Source organism: Plectropomus leopardus, chromosome 17, assembly GCF_026936395.1.
Source record: "Plectropomus leopardus strain MGB_pleo_1.0 chromosome 17, ASM2693639v1, whole genome shotgun sequence".
Taxonomy (NCBI): Eukaryota; Metazoa; Chordata; class Actinopteri; order Perciformes; family Serranidae; genus Plectropomus; species Plectropomus leopardus.
The window spans coordinates 4,493,191-4,512,672 of record NC_142192.1 but is presented as its reverse complement, the minus strand read 5'-3'; the positions used below and the strand labels follow the sequence as shown (position 1 = coordinate 4,512,672).

The following is a 19,482-nucleotide window of genomic DNA, read 5'->3' as shown; positions in this document are numbered from 1 at the left end:
TAAACTGGCCCAAAGGAATGTATACTGTAATTCGTCCATTCTGTGAGAACTGACCTTGGCCTGAGAGATTTCGTAGTTTACAGCATTTCATTTGGAATGGGGTCAGTTTCCACAAATCATTGTAAATATACACAAACATACAAGTTACTGGTAAAGATACAAATGCAGAACGCAGATAATTAGTGCATTTACATAAGTAATATAGACACTGCTGTCCTCCAGGATTTTTAAACTAAGTAATAAGGAAATATAAAAAAAAGAGGCAAACAAACAAAGCAGAAAAAGCTCTGGGGATTTCTTCAACTTGGATTTCTTTTGTTCGTTTGTTTTTTTGTAACATAGGTTTTGACTGTGACTTTATCTAGCTGCTGCTTTAACATTGCATTATAGAGTGTTACAGCATTGTGTTGTAAATTCACAAGTACTGTTATCGACACCATGCAAGGTAAAGAAGTTCATCATGCATGGTCAGATTGTTTTCAGCTGCCCTATTTATTTTTTTAGGGAAAGGGAGGACGAGAGAGAAACTGATTCAGGAGCAGTTCTGGAGAGACGGGTAGGTTTACCCAACCTTTATTTGACCACAACAACCTTAACCCTTTGAAACCTCGATCAACAGTTTGTGTTTGTGTTTGTGTTTGTGTGTGTGTGTGTGTGTGTGTGTGTGTGAGAGAGAGAGAGAGTGTGTTGCGTTCCTTGACGATCATATGAACCTGAAACTCTTGTTTTTAAAACATGGAAAAAAAAGACTGAGCAACTTTGTGAGAAATGTCCCACAAATGGCAATAAATTAGTAAAAGGTACGAGAAAAAATGCAATCAAAAGAGAAAAGAGAGAGACAATTTATTAGAAAATGAAGAATGAAAAAAAATAAGAAAAAAAATGTCAGAAAAGGGTTTTTTTGTGATTATAATTATGCATTTAAGGGTGTTATTGGAAAAAAAAACTGTTTTTAGCTCTTCTTTTCATTATATTTTTGTTTTTTCCTTGTAATTTTCCTTTAATTTTAACTAATTTCTTGCCAATATTTAGAGTAATTTCTTTCAAAGTTACTCATTACTACTAATCCTTAACCAACTTTTACATGTTGCATTTTACCTGGATGACACTTAACTTGTACAGCTGCAGTGTTTGTTTTTTTTTTTAACTCTACCTTTCGGTCAGATTATTTAGGCCTCCTCAGCAGATCTGAGACATGGTGGTCCTGATGAAGAGATAAATCAGCACTCCTCTGTTGTTTTGGCGATTTAAGTGTCAAATGCTTTTTTGATCAAAAGAATATGAAAGCACTAATGTTTGTCACAGCTGCTACTGTCTATAATACTGCAGCTTTGTCTCTGAAATCACATGCTCACACTGTTTACAACAATCTATGAAAAACAGCTCGCAGCACACAGTCGCCTTGACTAAAGTCATAGATCATCTTGGATAGCACAAGTTTTCATCGAAAAGGAATAATTTTATCATAAAATTAATGACTTATTCTCTCTAGGCTCATCCTAGCTTTGTTGTGTGTGTGTGTGTGTGTGTGTGTGTTTGTGTGTGTGTGTGTTTGTGTGTGTGTGTGTGTGTGTGTGTGTATAGAGGTGTAATTTTGTGATGGTATTGTATTCGGCGTATAGAAGGGTTGTTTTTATTGATGGAGCAGCAGCTGCAGTCTCAGCAGTTCTACTGGCTCTAAAATCTGTCGGGACAGCTCTTCCGGCCGGGACACTGGTGCTACTCAGCTACTGTGTCTGTACAGATTCTTGTTCAGATAGCTCATGTTTTCTTTTTCAGCACAGGGACCAGTGTTTGGGGAATTTATTGGAATATAAGCCTAAGGGCCCGCTTTAATATTATACACACACTCACATAACTCTGTGCCCAAAATGCCCTTTTCAAAATCAAGCTTTAAGAAATATTATACATAAATATGATTTCCTACTTTCATTGAGTTATTTTTTTTTAAATCAGCATCAATCCTAATCATAAATATCAAACTTTTATTCTTTTTTTTTTTTTTTTTTTAGAATTTCAACCCTTTAAATGCCAGGTTTTTGTCTTTATGCCACTATGTTTTTAGATGGGGAAAAAAATACAAAAACTGAATTATTTTCAGTATGCATGCAGAGTAGATTTATTATTTATTATCGCAGGGATATGTCAGTGATTGTGAATCTAGTGGAAATGACACAGATTTTCTCCGTATGCCAAATATGGTAAAAATGATGTCATCAGGTGGAAGACTGAGAGAGAAAAATTACAAAAAATTACAAATTCCAAGACAAAAGTCTAGAATGATACCCAGAAATAAAACATTGCATGTTTTTATGCTTTGATGGCTGTGGGATAAAAAATTGCAGTTTGAATGGGTTTCAGTGGAGCATTTTTTGCACTTAACAGTCTGAATGTTACAATATTGTTTCCACGGTGTATTTTAGACTTATTGTAGGAGCTGAGCTGGAAACTCCAAGATTAAACAAAAATGCACTATCTTGCCAAAATGTATGCCATATGCATGAACACAGCCAAACTGATAAAAAAAAAAAGAAAGAATGAAAAGCATGTAAAATGCACCAAACAGTCTGTAAGGGTTAAATAGTGGTGGTGTGTTGTTGCAAAGACAGAGGACACAGAGTGTGTGCTGCAGAGTGAACTGAATGTGAGAATGCAGCTACAGTAAAAAAGTCTGAATTCTGTCTACAGTTGTGTCTTTCAGTCGAGGGTATTTAGGAACGTCTTTCAGCACACCTCTGGTATCAGAAGCTGCTGCCAGCTGCTAAAACAAACAGATTGAGGCTCAACTTTGTAAGAGGATTTGAGGAAGAGACTCACAGAGTGTTCAGAATCGTCACCAAACTTTCCTCCCTTGTTTGGGTAAACCTCTCCGCTATCTGACAGCCTGTGAATAATTATCTCCCTGAGAAAACTGAGCAGGAAACATGAAAGTAAAACTCTAGTCTTTCAAAGCAGGTACAGTTCAGAATGAGAATGATCTAGGTTTGGGTGTACCATAGATTGTAATTACACATATCTAAAGGTTTAAGTGTTGCAGTTAGATTTAACCAATTACTGATTTAAAACCATAATTACTGCTGTCATGGAAATTGTTTGGTTTACACAGTGAAAGAAGGCAATTATGGATAAAAGTTGGAATTGGTTTTGATGTTTGGAAAGACATGAACTGATTGAATGCTTTGGTCTTATAATGAAAATGTGTACAAGTAACACTGTAAAAAAAAAAACGGGGGGAGAAATAAAAGGGAAACGCAGTTGAAATGTTTCTTTGCAGCAGACGCAGCAAACATTTCTTAATTGTTTGATTTATTCATGAATGGGGAAAAGTGGGGTAGGTTAGGTCACTTTTGTTTTAACACAGAATGAGCCTTCCATGACTTACAGACTCCTTGAACATAAAAATAATATCTGCTAACAATGTATCATGAGGTTTTCAAAGTTCAACCCAAACCTGAAAGGCACTCTTTTGGTTAAATGTACAAGAAGCAAGGATCCAAATTATGTAATTTTGAGCATCAAACATAATTCCTTGCATTCTGGAGAATTTTTATGCACCACTTTGGCCGTTTCTCAAACAATTTATGCAGTTTAAGTCTTTTATTTTGTCAAAATAAGCTACATGCCTTTTTCTTTGCTTCTGAATGTGTTTTCTTTTGCAAAAAAAAAAAAAATATGCTTTTGAAATATTCAAATAGTTAAGCTGCACATTCTGACAAAATGATCAGTGGATGAACTTGGGACCTATAAGAAGCTCATACACACTTTAACATGCCATTTTAATTCAGCTCAGCAGTTTAAATCTCTTAATAGGATCAACAAACCTTAAAACAGCAACCATGAGCTTTAACTTAAAGCAAGTTCAGTGGAGACATTGTATTAATTTTAGCTGTCTAAATCTCTGGCTAAACATGACTCAAAGCATAGTGAACATGAGCTATAGAACAAGTTACTTGAATTATCTAATTAGGAAAAGCCTTTTTCCTAATTTTGTCTACTGTTTGTTTGCCTCTTTTGCCTAAAACTAACCATCTGTGACTTTGTTACCTATTCCCAACCGTCGTGACATTTCACACTGTTGAGTAAACATAAGGACTGTGCTGTGACATTGCAGTAATGGGGAGCGTCATCCCACCATGAAGTCATCCAACCACGTGCATTTGTTGACATCACTGTAACGGCATCCTGGAGCGTAAACAGCTGCCGCAGAAGGATACCTAAAACATCATAGGTCAGGTCCTGACAGCGCAACACCGTGTGACGAGTTTGGAGTGGCTGAGCATAAGCATGGTGAAAGGCTTGGCTGCTTACGAGAAGCTTAAAAGGCGCTTTCCCTCTGTCCCAACTGACCCTGCCACCCCTACCTCTCTCGTCAATAGACGTTCTCATCAGTCTTCATGGGACTAAATAAAGTCTACATAAGCTACTGCCATATGGTCAATACGAGAGAGTCTCTACTGGAGTTTGATATCACCCAATTTTTCAGTGATCAGAAGCATCAACCAAATCAGAGAGCTTCAGTCTAATTATTTCCCAACTGTAAACGTGACAGATTTTTGGAAAAGTGTTTACAACAAAACAGTGACTACATCACAACATGAACATCACAGACCTGATGATGTGTAGTCTTTTCTTTTAACGTGCAGAGTTATGCAGCTCATATCAGAGGAGCCCTCAGCCTCGTCTTTCTTCAGTCACTCACCTGGTTTCTGTCTCTCGCCGTGTTTGCTTTTCAGCGCGTGTTTGGATATCGAGCTCACATCTGTGCTGTCTGAAGCGCTAAATGATGATCAAGCTGTGAAAAAAGAACAAGAGCTGAAGGCACAGTGGACACTTTAATTACATCAACTTAATTATAAGGGATTTTCAGAGAATAATTACAGTGAAATATGTCGACAGCCCTCTCGCTCAGACCTTTATCATTTTGCATCTCAGGATATTAATGTGTACGTCTGTGAAAACTGGGTCAGTTTGGCTAGATTTCCAAGGTAACATAGGTCATACTTGCTTACTTCATCAATATCTCTTTGGCAGCCATCCCAGAATATATCAGCTTGTGTACGTCAGGCTTTATGGACCAAAAGGTTTTCGTCTTTTTCACCATCATTTTAGCCATCAAGCGTATGAGGCACAGAGGAGCAATTAAAAGCTGCAGGCTTCATTTAAAGTGTGCCGCATGTGCAGGGTTTTTTTTTGCCATTGAGTCCACTTCCAGATAAAATGGACTGATAGACTTTAGTTTAAGGAAGATTTCAGTCATGACATATTCCTGCTGTAAACTGTGGATCAGAATAAATGAATCTGTTTACCATCTTTTACACAATTTATAGCTGTGCAGCGCAGGCAGAGTGGGTGTTTAACAGCACAAATCAGGATAGATCTCAGCTCTGGGCGTTCTTCATCTCCGTACAAACAGGCTGTAATAAACTTTAAATCTCATTAACGCTGTCGACTGAAGTTAGGGTCATTTATTTACAGCATACAATTAAAACAAACTAAGTGCCTTTACAGAGAAACATTTTTGAAATAATCTTAAATTATAATCAGATAAATACAAGAAGGAATAGGCAAAAAAAATCACTGGATAATACAATTTGGCCAATCAAGTAGTGATAACATTATTCATAAAGCCGAAGAAAAAAATAGGATAAAGCTTCAGATATCCTGTTTGTCACATTCAGCCTGGAGCCCGTTCCTACTTCATACTGAAAATATTCATCTTTAAATACAGTAAAATCCGAAGACAGCTGGTCACTGAAGTTTTCAAATGTTGCTCATACATTAAGAAATTCTGCAGTTCTGAGGGACTGTTTTTAATTGATGACTAAGACGTGCTAATAAGCAGCAGGGCGGTGAACACTGTGTCATATGCTGCATTCATGTGATGTTGGAAGGTCGTAGTTTTTGAGTCGGAAGTTGTTCTTCTGGCTTTGTTTTGTTCATGAGCTTTGAGGTGGTAAAGTGGGAACAACATGAAAGCTGCAGAGAAGATGGGTTGCATTTTAATGCTTCAAGAGCTTGATAGCTACTTTCAATTTATTTTTATTTTTATGTATAATTTAATTTTTTATGTATGTTATATGTGAGGGGTTCCCAAACTTTGCCATGCCAAGGACCCTAAAATCCCATTTGCCGTTCGTGGGGACCCACTGCTGCAATTTTTTTTAAAAATTACATGTACATTATGATGGCAATTATCAAAAATCAAACATAAGCTTCTTATCATATTTTTACTTATTTTAATAATAATAATAATAAATAAATAAATAATATAGTTTAATAATTATCATTCTTTCTTCTGTTATAAACATTTCTTGTCATTTTATTTAACAGTAAGCATATTTTCTCATAATTTTTTTCTCTTTTGTTAGGCCTTTTTATTCATTACATTCAGTGTCATCTGTTATAAACATCCTGTCACTCTGTCTTAACAGTAACTTTAATCATTTTTAGAAGGATTTTTCTCTTGTTTTTCATTCAGCAGCAGTTAGCATTAATACCATATTACACTTCACATGTGATCAAAAATTGAAATTTAATTCATGTACATATTTATTTAATCATTATTTAATCATTTCTATATGACAAACTGACTGAATGACTGACTTATTGACTGAATATGATTAACTGAAACAGAGTGTTTATTTTGAGGTCAGCTCTTACTGGCTCTTACCATAATGCCTGTCATGTACACAAACCACCAAACAAGGTGGTGGTCTTTTTTTAGCGTGGAGGCTGGCTTGACTGCAGTAAAAACACTTACATTAGCTCATTTAACAACACTAGTGACAGAAAGCTAACTAAAGTCAGGTAAGTCACACACTGCATCCAAACAATTGCGTCCATCTGTGTGCATCACTATTAAGTGTCCTCTGGAAATACTTGTGTTGTGATATATTGTGGCACGTAACCCTTAAGAAATATGTGCATTTTATGTGCTTTTCATTCTTTTTTTCTTTTTTTTTTTTGATGTGACGCTTTGTGGACTTTGACATAAATATCGACTGTATCTATGTCAAGCTTTGGATGCTCACGTTTTTCCCTGTCCTTGTGATATGTTGATAATAAGATAAATGTAGACAAGCCCACACCAGGTCTGGTTCCTTAAAAAAAAACATCCTTGATACAGGAAAAGAATATGTATATGACTCTGCAGGTACAGGTGAAAATAGCGTGCGCAGGCTCCGGGTGAAATAAACAGGGAAAAATATGAATGAAAAAATCTTGTTGTATTGTTGTAGTCTTTTTGTTTTAATCTTTATCATCAAAATGTTATTAATCATGAAAGTCAGCGAGGAAAGCAATTGTCTGGACATTTACATCTCAAAATAAGTTTGGAGTTTTGCTATGAAGGAGCGCTGCAGAGTTTTCTTGTAAACAAAGTTTCTGTTTACATTCAGTATATCTTACCAAAACTCATTATGTGTATCCTCGAGGCTTAAAGAATGTGTCGAATGCATTTCTGTCCTCATGAAACATTTGCAAAGCTCATTTTTTCAGAACATTTTATCATGCATTCATGATGTAACAATGTTGTCCTTGCATATATAATGCAGTAATTAAAGCTAAAAGCTGTACACCAAAGATATCAGGAGATAAAAGGTTCTGGAAGAATCATGGAATTTCAAAATCACATTTTCCAGGCCTGTAAAAGTCATGGGATTAGTAAAAATCATTGAAAGTTTTGTAAAAGTCATGGAATTTTGTTGTGCGTAATAAAATTGTTACAGTACTCTTTCATAGATAACTGTCCAGGTAATGTAACCTAATGGCAATTTTATTTTCTGTGGCTGTCAATGTAATATAGCTCTAATATGTGATGATGTGTGAAAACCTTTTGTTACATACATTTCTACATTTTCTCCTTGTGTTCCATGTCCCTCTCTGCGAAAGCTAACTGAAATTACAATTACTGGCAAGTAGAGCAAGAAAAATACATATATTATGGGTTCTCAAAAAGTCATGGAAAAGTTTTGGAATTTTGTCCATGAAAATGTGTGGGAATACTGTATTTACTTACATGCAATGTGGATATAACAGAAACATGGACTGTGGAGAGTGTTTTGACTCCAGAAACAAAGTTATTATGTGTTGAGTTTATGGGAAATATGTGAAATAGAAAATGTACAAATATGGAGGACATATGTGTAAAAATGAACGGTGCTGCAGAAGTGAGAGAAGGAAACGCACTACCTGTGTGCTGCTTCATTATTTCTCTGTTCTTTACAGGACAACGCTATTATCCTTCTTCGAGCTTCACGTCCTGGGCCTGTTACGTCTGGAACCATGTGAACTTTGAGTCAATTTATGGTACGTCATCCCCATGTTTCTTGTTTACTTGCCTAAGCCTAACCTCCTTAACTTTAGGCTAAGTATGTAACATTGCATTAACCCTTTGGGCTAGCTTTAATATTACACACACTCATATTGCTCTGTGCACAAAATGCGCTTTTCAAAGTCAAGCTTTAAAAAATATTAGAAATTAATTATTTAATTACTTTTTTTCCCCCACCACCATCAGTCTTAATCATAAATATCAAATATTCATTAATATACTGGTTTTTTACACTTTAAATTCCAGGTTTTTTATAATGCCACTGTGTTTTTAGATGAGAAAAAGGTTATATATTTTACGTGCAAAGTAGATTTTTTTTTTGGGGGGTGAGATCACAGTCTGGGATATACTAATGATTTGCAGCAACATTGATGTGATTGTGATGTGATAGCATTAATTTTCTACATATGCCAAATATGCAAAAAAAAAAAAAAAAAATGCCATCATCAGGTGGAAAATAGTAATAAAAAAAAATAGTACAAACGTCAAATTCTAAGACAAGGACACCCAGAAATAATATAAAGCGTGTTTTTTGCAGGGATGGCTGTGGGATCAAAACTTGCAATTTGAATGGTTTTCAACAGCACATTTTTTGTTCAAATATTAAACAGCTTTTTGGGTGTTTTTTAGGCACCTGTTTACTGTATTTACAGAGCCTTTTTTTAGCCCCAGAACATGCTTTTTTTAGCCACCTATTGCTGTGTTTTAAGCAGGGATTGTGCGACAAAAAGTAATTGCTTTTTACTCAGACATTGCTTCCTTTCCAGTGGGGATTGTGCCCCAAAACTGGGGGCAAAGTAAGTCAAAAAGTGATCTTTCCTAACCATAACAAAGTGGTATTTGTGTCATGACCTAACCATAGGTTAACCAGAGTGTTGGTAAAACGTCAAATTTCAATGTAAAATCGTCATAATAACATGCAGATGTAATGTGTCTGTATCTAAATGTTACATTCCAAGATTTTTTTTTCTGGCAATTTGGCTGAAATGGGTAACCACTAGTGAAAACGTCACTCTGTGCACTCATGGTAAAGTGAAATGTGTTGTAACTGTCATTTTTATTATAATAATCCCATTTATTTTAGCTACGCCTAGATTTCCCCACCTCCAATGTAAAGTAAATCATGTCATTTCAATATGTACATGCTGGAATATATTTTTAACCGATTACAGATGATGCAAACGGATGATTGCAGCCAATCAAGTTTAAAATGACATTTCATATCTACCATATTAAAAAAAAAAGTACATTTATTTTCTTTTCCAAGCAGTTTTCACATATTAAACAGGGAGCCACAGCAGCTCTATTTTGGATCACTTGTGCCCGATGTAGCAGCTTGATGAATCGATGAATTTGCATCAGCTCCAAATAACATTAACCTTATTTCACCTGAGAAACTCCAATCTCACCTCTGTCTGACCTGTAATTTAACAAGTCATTCTGCTGCTGCTGTCTCTCTCTCTCTCTCCCTCCCCCTCCCCCTCCCCTTTTCTTTCTCACTCTTTCATTCACCCAAACACAGCACCCTCTCTCCTTTCTCTAAATGGCTGTCATGAGTCATGCAGTACATTTAAATGTTAAATACTAAGGTGGAGGTCATGAGCCATTTCCCAACACATTACCGGCTAATGGTTCATATCTTAATAACCTTACCAGTCTGGTCATATTCTCTTGGGTGGATATTAAGACCACAGAGTTTGAATGGAAAGCTCTGGAGCTGTATGACTCAGGCTTTCAGTGCCAAGATTGATCGTCAAAGTGCGAGTTGTTTGTTGGGGGAGACGGATTAGCTCTGCTGAGAAGAGGAAAAGCTTTTCTTTGGAAAAAGAGAAAATATTCTGACACCGTATAATAGAAGGAACAACAATCTGGAAGAAGTTTTACTCGGCTGTGCGGTGTGTGTGGTACACACTGAAACACACACACTCACACATACCACCTGGGGAGATGATGATCTTTGTCCCTGCATGGATTGTCTCGGGATGTTAGACAGCTTAGTTAAAAAAAATCTATTAAGCTGTAACAGTAAACAGTCATGACAGTCTGAAGTCGTGTAAAACATAAAAATATAATGCATTCCATAAACATGAGAATGTATTTTTTATGCTATAGTATGCATGTGTATGTGCTGTGAGTGTGTTGGTATGTATAAATCAGTGTGTGTACATATACTGTGTAGTCAGCTTATACGTGTGTGCGTGCGTGTGTTGCTGTGTGTCCCGACAGAGATTGTGGTGGAAAAAGCATTATTGGAAAAGCAGCATTGCCTGTCTCAGACTCACCCACACTGCCTTTAGCAAGCCATCAATTTACTGGCTTGTACTGTGCGAGCCTGAGTGTGACAGGCCCGCTGTTACACACTGCTCCAGTGCTTACTTAGGCTATTATAGATTAATCAATACATACATAAAAAACTCAATGTGTTTCTTGAAATTCACGATTCAGGGGTTTAATCATTATCTCTATCCACTTATATCTAATTAGGCCGACATATTGTGCACGTTATCAAGCACAGGTAAAGCTAATGACATGAACTGTGGCTTAATTCTGCTTATGTGTTCCAGTGTCAGAGCCCTTGTTGTCTGTGATAACTACTTCCTGGCACACATAAGTAAAATTAAGTCATTGTTAGGCCTCATGTTTTTTGATGCACCCCCACTTTGTTGTTGTGGAAAGTGCCTGCTACACAATTAAAGACTACATGGTCATGGAAAACAAACAGGGGTGTTTGTTCAAAAGTTTGTTTCTCTGATGTGATTGGTAGAGGTGTGGAAATTTCTCGATTCTAAGATGCATCGCTTCGGCATTGATACAGTGACAGAACTTAATCGGAATAACAGCCGACACAAAATTACAGCCTCGGACAATAAAGTTGTTAAGTTACAGTTACGTCGCTCACGCAGTTACGCAGCAACGTCACTCCCTTGCATTGAATTGTGGGAAACGTTAGGCTGTCTTTACTTTTAAATGTTGAGAGATATGGCAGAGGGAGGCACAGAAAAGCAGCCAGTGATAAAAAAAAACACACCCAATATTTTGAAAGCGGACATCTGGGCACATTTCGGATTTTATGAATTTACTAGGAAGCAGGAATTAGAAAAGATGCATTCTGTGTGTAAAATCTGCCGCACAAAAATTTAATACAACCAATTTGAAGAACCACATTAGCTGTTTTCTACTGTTAAATGTCGTGGAAGAATGGCAGCTAACAGATAAAGATGTATTGCTGGTGACTGACAGCGCATCTAACATGGTAGTTGCAGCTCAAGTCGGGAAATTCACAATTCAGATAAAGTGCTCCGCTCATACGTTGAATCTCGCATCACAGCGGGCACTTAAACTACCCATGGTCTGCCGGCTTCTGGGCAGAATCAGACGGTTTTGTTTTTGTAATGTTTATGTACTGAGGTGGGTCACACAGATACTGCTATCGAAAATATACAGCTTTTTATAATATAGACTGTAAGATTTTTTAATTGAAAACCTTATATAAATCACTGCAGAAGGATTTTTTTGTTTTGTTTTTGCACTGTATAAAGAAAAAGAGAGTTCAGATTTATCTGACTACTTGTATTAATTGATGAAAAAGTAGCCATGTGCAGTAATAAAGAAAACTGAGGATGTGATACATTGAGATGCATCAAGAAGATGCATCAAGATGCATCGAGAATGAGGATTCACTGGCCTCACGTTTGGTTTCAATCAGTTTTGGGTTTGAAAAAGGGTTTGACATGATGATTGGCAGCTGTGTGAGTCAGTGGATGTGCTCACAATCAATGGCGCTGAATGCAATTTGTCGGAAGGGTGTATGGGCGTGAACTTGATACCAGAGATAGCTATGGGGCAGACTCTGGCTCCAAGTGATGTCACCAGTACAAAGAGTGCAGTGGATATTTTGGCTTCATTTTTGTACAGCGGGAGGAAGTGGAGACGTGTCGTCCATTTTTATTTACAATCTGATTAAATCTGTCAGAATTTTATTTCAGCATTGGAAATTTGTCTGCAGCAAAACTGCTTGAAAAGTCTTTTGGTGTAAGTCCAGCATAAAAAATGTCTGTTGTGAGAACGTCTAACTCCTGGATGCAATATGAATAAAGATATATTATAAATATTTATATAAACTCCCTACAGACTGCTTCAGGAAATGACAGATTAATAAATAGATATGCTAGATAAAAAATTCAGATAACCTCCAAAGTTAATAAATTTCCTTCTGCCATTGATATGAGTTTATCGTAACAACTCTCATAGTAATGCATGCTGTTGAGATATTTGATATATGATGGAACAACAGACTGCTGTTACCATCCCTAGAGTCATGGTGCCTGTGTTGTCACATTCTGTCTCTCTGTCCCCTCCTCAAGCCACATCTCTACCTCCCCTCTTCTTGGCACTCTCTACCGATCCACCAGATGTCCTCAGTCTTTTCCACCTGCTACAGTCACCCGACTCCCTCAACCACATTCAATCTGAAAACACTGTGCAGCGTTTTGCTACAGATTACAGGTTGAACGACGTTTGCTTAAAAGAGTGTTTTACGGGCTGTGAGGCCTATTTTCTCTTGTTTGGTGGATGCATCAGAGGTGATACCCGATCAGCAGTGATGTGTATACAAACCAAATTGTAGTAGATCTTTACTAGCTGCAAGGTTTTTACTTTTATTTCAAACTTGTGCTGGTAATGCAAAAATATGTAAGAATGATATTGTTCATACTAAGAAACTGAGGCAAATTGGCTTGATTTCTTTCAAAAACATGGGAAGAATGCAATGAGCAACAAAACAAGAAATGACCCAAGCAATTAGTGAAAAGTGCAAGAAACATACCTGAAAATTTGTACAAATAAAGGTTTAAGAAAAAAAAGACAAGGAATTGACCTGGAACAATATGTAATGCTGATAATTATAAATATAATAGATTTATATTATAAATATAGATTTTCCCCAGCTTTTTTCCCTTTCCCCTAATTTTCCCCAGTTTAAAAAAAAAATCTAAATCTACTAATTTCTTGCAATTTCTGGTAATTACCAAGTTGCTCATTGCCCTTATCCCCAAGTTTTTGAATAAAATCGTACTAATTTGCTCAGGTTCAAAGGTTTAAAAAACTGGTGAAAAAGATCTTAAAGCAGCACACGAAAAGTGATTTCATTCCAGCTTTAATAGGGTTAAACCCCTCCATATTAAAAGACCGTGTGCCTGTGTAACACTGCAGAATGTTTGACTCACCACTGTTTCTGTTTTAATAAATGTTTTGCATCCTTTTGTCTGGATTGAACGCAGCTCTGTTTTCACCTCTCATTCTTCACTGCAGCAGCACCTTTCCCTCCAGTCTGAGTCACCTGACCCTCTCTGCTCACCTGTTTCCATTTTCCATTATCAGCCCTGCAGGAGGACCAGTACTTCTCCCTCCCTGCAGGATCATCTCAGTTGCTGTGTGCTTCTTTCCTTTGTTTCATGCTTCTAGAATCTGAAATTTGTTCTTTTCCTGTTTTGAAGCTCTGCCTGATCTTTTGGACTTTGGACTTCCTGCTTGGCCCTCTGGATCTGATGGGACTGCCGGCCTCCTGGATTCCTGTACCTGCCTGTAAGTCTTTGTATTCAGTATGCTTTCACTTTGGTAATAGTTTCCTAAAGTGTATCAATCTGTGGGTCGTATGTTCACTGCTCACACCAGCTGTGATAAACATGTCTTAAAAATTCACAGATATCAATTAAAAGGACAGTTAGGATATTTTGATTTTCTGGGGTAGTATGGGTTTATTTTTTTTTAATTTCATGTTAAAACATAAAACTGATGCCATACCACAGCATTAATAGCCTAAGCTAATTTGCAAATCCCATCCCTAGATGGGCCTTTAAAAAATTACATAAGACTCAACAACTACATAAAATACTGCACAAGCATGAGTTGACACAATATGAAACACTATAAAACTATAACACCAAATATTAATAGTACAAATAAATATCATAAACACAAATCACCAGCTAATTCATGACTACTTCCTCTTCAAAAACTTTCAGTTTGAGTTTATTCATAGTCACTGTATCACCTACATACATACATACATACACATACATACATACTTCTGCCTCTGTCAGTTTTGTTTAAGTTGTTGTGTAACTTTGGTGGGTCTAAACTGACAGCTTTAAACATCAAAGTCACACAATAACAAAAACTAGCTGTTTGAGGCAGTGGTAGACCAGCAGCTATTGTGTTCAGCAATGTTAAATCACTGTTTTTCTCAATGGAGTCTTGCTTTGAAGAGAGTAGGGCTGGGCAATATGGCTTTTAAATAATCACAGTATTTGAAGGCTATATTGCAATACACAATATATATCTCGGTATTCTTAAATGTCCTTTAAACTAATGCTAACTACTAGAATACAAAATTATTGAATGAACTGCAGTTATAATAAAATTAAATTAAGTAGATACTGTCATATAATAGAGTAAAATACACTACTGTTATAATAATGTTTAATAAAATACGGTTATAAGGGAGTTAAAGTACATTTTTTAATGAACATTTTAAAATTTTTGTTATAATTGAATAAATCAAAGCCATGGTACTTTTTTTTGAAAGACCTTGCTTGTCTCAGGCTGGAAATGTTGATGTTTTTGCTGTGGACTTAAGGCTTCCGGTCAATAGTTGGATGTTAGCATTAGCAAATAGATATCACAGTATTTTAACTGTGAGGATTTATTCACTGTGAGCGGGTAACAAACTAACAGCTCTCCAGTTCATATATTACTCATATTTGCAAGTTGCACTGGTGTTCGAGGTCGAAAAATGTGATTGAATAGTTGCATTCAGAGCTCTGCAAATACAAACACATGCCTCACCTGCTCACACTACTGCCACTACCACTCATTTAGTTAGACTGTTACCACAGGGCTTTTAAACTTGATGATCTATTCTCTGTAAGCTGGAAACAAAGTAACAGCTCTCCAATTCATATATATATATATATATATATATATATATAAGTATTTTCAAATCGCAGTAGTGCACTGTGTTTTTAAAATGTGAGTAAATAGTTGTGGTCTGGAGCTCTACAAAAGCCCTGCTCTGGGTGTGTGTCTGTGGGAGGCAATAATAGAGGAGAGCAAGAGAACCAAAATGCTGGTGGCTTTTGAAAACGATGTGACAGTCAGGGCGTATGGTGGCTCAGTGGATAAAGGCAGGCTCCATATATGAGGGCATTCTCCCTGCCACGATGGGGTTCGATTCCAGCTCACGGCCCTTTGGTGCATGTCATCCCCTCTCTCTCCCCCTTTCATGCTATCAGTCTTCTTCCCTATCTAATAATGGCAAAAATGCCCAAAAAATTATCTTTAAAAAAACAAAACAAAAAAAACCAACAAAAAACGCTGTGATAGATGCCAGTTATATAGTCATTTTATGTATCTCGTGGAACGAGCAGCGATACATTGAGTATATTCGACATATCAACCACCCCCAGAAGTGAGCCATACAATGACTTAATTTTCCCTTTGGAAATCACTGTCTGGCCTTAAGGTAAAGCGGTGAAAATACCCTTAATAAAGAATACACGGAAACTGATATTGATTTTTAAAGGTGGGACATTTTTTAAGTGGCTTTAATATGTATTGTTGCTGACCCTTCTGCAGTAGCAGCAGATTGCTTAGCTTCCTAGATGGACTCCAGTGTGCTTCTCCAAACTGAAGACCAGTCTATAGATAAGTACCTTATACAGCTCTGCTTGAAAAAATCTGAACAATCCCTTTAAATTGGCATGACAACATTGAATTTTCAAAATTATCTCAAAATGATTGTTGGACTCATACTACTTTTGACTTTTGTAACGGCCAACATCACAGTGTGATGTGTCATCACAGGTTCCATTTAGTTTCCACTGTCAGGGCCCAGCTTGCTCCAGATGAACCATTGTTAGAGTCATTATCTACATCTTTGCTTTGCTGCTAAGACGAGTTACATGTCTGCTGTGAGAAAGTTGGATTTGTCAATGCAAAGAAGGAAAAAAAACAATGCGGATACAAGAGAACAGCTGACCCGCTACTGAGTCAATGTTTACTGTCTGTAACCAAACATGAGTCATAATGTTATCTTATAGCAGAAACAGTAAATATATTGCAGGCCATTCATTGCATTTTCTGACTTTATCATAACATTATACAAACTTTGCATAATCCATAACTCTGGATAAAAAATTCTGAAACTCCTGTAGGAAGGAAAAACTTTTTGGGCAGCTGTGGCTCAGAGGTAGAGTGGGTTGTTCTCTAATTGGAAGGTCAGCAGTTTGATCCCTGGCACCTCCAGGCAACATGTTGAAGTATCCTTGGGCAAGATACTGAACCCCCAATTGCTCCCAATGCTGTGCCATCTGAGTGTGAGTGTGTGTGAATGCTTACTGAGTAGCAGGTGCCAACATGTACGGTAGCCTTGGCCACCAGTGTGTGAATGTGTGTGTGAATGGGTGAATGTGACATGCAGTGTGAAAGGGCATTGAGTGGTGCAGTCAATTCACCATTTACATGCACACTCATCTAATTATCTCTGTCTGTCACACAGCACCTGCATTTATTAATTAAGTTGTCCCGTGTGACAGCACAAAATAAAGATTCATTTTTATTTCACAATTTAGAGCACATTTTTTTATGTCACTAGACACAAGTAACAAACCAAAAAATAAAATATGATTAAACATCTATAGGAATAACACAAAGTTCAGTTTAGATTTTGACAGTAACATTATAAATCTAGTATATGTGAGAAATGTGTTCAGGTAGAATAATAAATGTAACAGACATAAAAAAAACATTAAAGACACAATACTGGAGCATTTTGTTAGTTCAGGCAGAGCACTGAAGCCACACTTTCATTAGTTACATCAGGTTTCACTATGGGTGGCTCATTCATCAGCTGCTCAGATACCAGTTCACCAGTAATGTCCAATGGTATTCATGCAGGTAAACAAGACAGCCTCTATAAAAACCCTATTCCAATCCTGCTCTTATGGTATACTTTACTAATATCTGTGGTTGATAGTCTTCTTTGTTTTGTCGGGGGATTAGCTCTCCTTGCAGACAAGCAAATCTAACTAAAGGCATTTGCTCATGGTACTGTTATCTTCAGGCACATAGTAATGGATGTAGCCACCGTGATGACACCCATGAACCTTTTTCACAGCACACATTATGACTTGTCATAGTAGGGAAAGCACAGGTGAAACTAATAATATTAACAGTGGCTCAGTGTCATCAACTGTGCCAGTAAGCTATTCCACTGAGCCTGCATATATCCCATAGATGGCATGCAGCTATCAGTGATGATATTAAATAAACCTGTTTTGTTTACCTACTGTAACAAGTCAAAACGTTTGAGGTGATAATGTCCATTGGTTTGTGGACTCCTTTTCTTAAGCATTGAGTTTGGCATTTTAACTGTCACCATCCTGGTTTTTTGGATCCAGAAATGATCATATTTGGATGTGAGGGTAAAGTTAACACTAATACTAGCTGCTAGCTTTATTAGCAAGTGCTTTTACAGCTATGATTAACTGCGATAATGCTGATGAATATTTTGCTTGCAGAAAAAGGGTTAAAACCATTAAAACAAAATGTTCTTACCGTAAAAACTGGTAAAGGATCTTTTAATACAGCCAAACACTGAGCAACACCTTTTTAAGCAACCAAAATGTTACAATTAACTCTCATCTGAGCTGAAAATACACTGAAATAGCAACAACTACAGCAGCATCTATACTGTGTGAATCTGGGGTTATGCCCTTGTTAGGTTGTTGGTTAGGTAATGGGCGACGAGTTCCCAGATTATCACCGAGTCACTGTTGAAGTGTTGCTCATACACTTGTTAAGAAAGTTACATCGTCATGGGTTTTGTGTCTACTACTTGCCAAAAAACATATCATCTGAACGTCATCTAAAATTTGTATTTGGTCAAAAAATATCTGTGTTTATGAGCCTCATTTTAACAGCTCATTTCACCGCCCCATTGCATCCCTATGTGCACCACAATTTACAGGAGGCTAGCATAGCATCAGCTAACTAAGCTATCACACAGAGTACCACAGCTAAAAAAATAGCATATGATTGGTTGATGCTTCAGTGTGTCATCGCAGCACTGAAAAAGTTGAGGCCAGCTTAGCTTTTGTTTCGTCAGTTTGTGGCTTCACAAAGCTGGTCAGCAGCTTCCATTGAAAATGAATTGTAGCCTGTTGCTGTGTTCCTCATTGTGTGAACACAGTATAAGTCATAGGCTAACTTTAAGCATTAATAACTGTTTGACAACCTGTACAGTTGTCATGAATGTTGAAATTGGCTAAAGAGACCAAAACATTTTTTTTGTTTGTTTGTTTGTTTTTCTAACTAGGCTGTAAATATGTTTATTTTTGCTGTAAAGTTGGGCATTTTCACGTGGGAGTCCATGGGGATTGACTGTGATTTGGAGCCAGCCTTAAGTGGCCATTAGAAGAACTGCAGTTTTTGGCATGATTGTATGTTTTATCCCAATTTCTGTCTCTCTATAATGTAATGTCTCTCTCTCTGCTATAAATGCAGCACAGTATCGTAAAGTGTAATTTGTTAGCAGGGAGTCTTTGAATTGGCTTTAGGCTGCTGTCAGAATGCAGCTTACTGATGCTCACAGAACTAAAAGCCACCGACAAGACAGCGTGTGTGTATGGGAGTGAGAGAGAGTTTCCCAGCATGCCTTGACAGCCCCGCTCTAATGGATGGCATCTTCAGATGTGAAAAGGTGAACAGAAGTCCGACTGCAGTTTGTCACTACAAATTGGTGTGTCCGTGTGTCCTTGTGTGCGCGTGACCATACTCTGTGTGTGTGCGCGTGTTTGTGTGTGCGCGTGTTAGTGTGTAAATATATAGTGTGGGCTTCTCAGAGTGTCTGCTCAACACTCCAAAGCTTTGCTCAGCGTTATAGACTGCTGTGTTACTGTATGTACATGTGCGTGTAATTTTTTCCTGCATTTGTGCTGAAAACAGAAGAGCCAGCTTAACTTCAGCCTCCAGTTGGGCTCATGGCCTTTGAAGAAATGAAGTGTCTACTCGCTTCTACTCACGCTGTGCCTCTAATCTGTTGTCTCTAAAAATACACATAAACAAAAAGCCACACAGCCCTTAAAAACATT

At 37.2% G+C, this 19,482-nt stretch overlaps 1 long non-coding RNA gene across 1 annotated transcript in view; it reads left to right on the top strand.

Moving 5' to 3' along the window:
- Nucleotides 1-499: 499 nt before the first annotated feature.
- The window catches only part of LOC148186585 (uncharacterized), a 71,172-nt gene continuing 52,189 nt past the window's right edge, over nucleotides 500-19,482 (top strand). The window contains exons 1-3 of the long non-coding RNA XR_015779440.1: nucleotides 500-556; nucleotides 8,227-8,307; nucleotides 13,828-13,915. This is a non-coding gene — a long non-coding RNA (uncharacterized LOC148186585). The remainder of the gene's footprint in view (nucleotides 557-8,226; nucleotides 8,308-13,827; nucleotides 13,916-19,482) is intronic.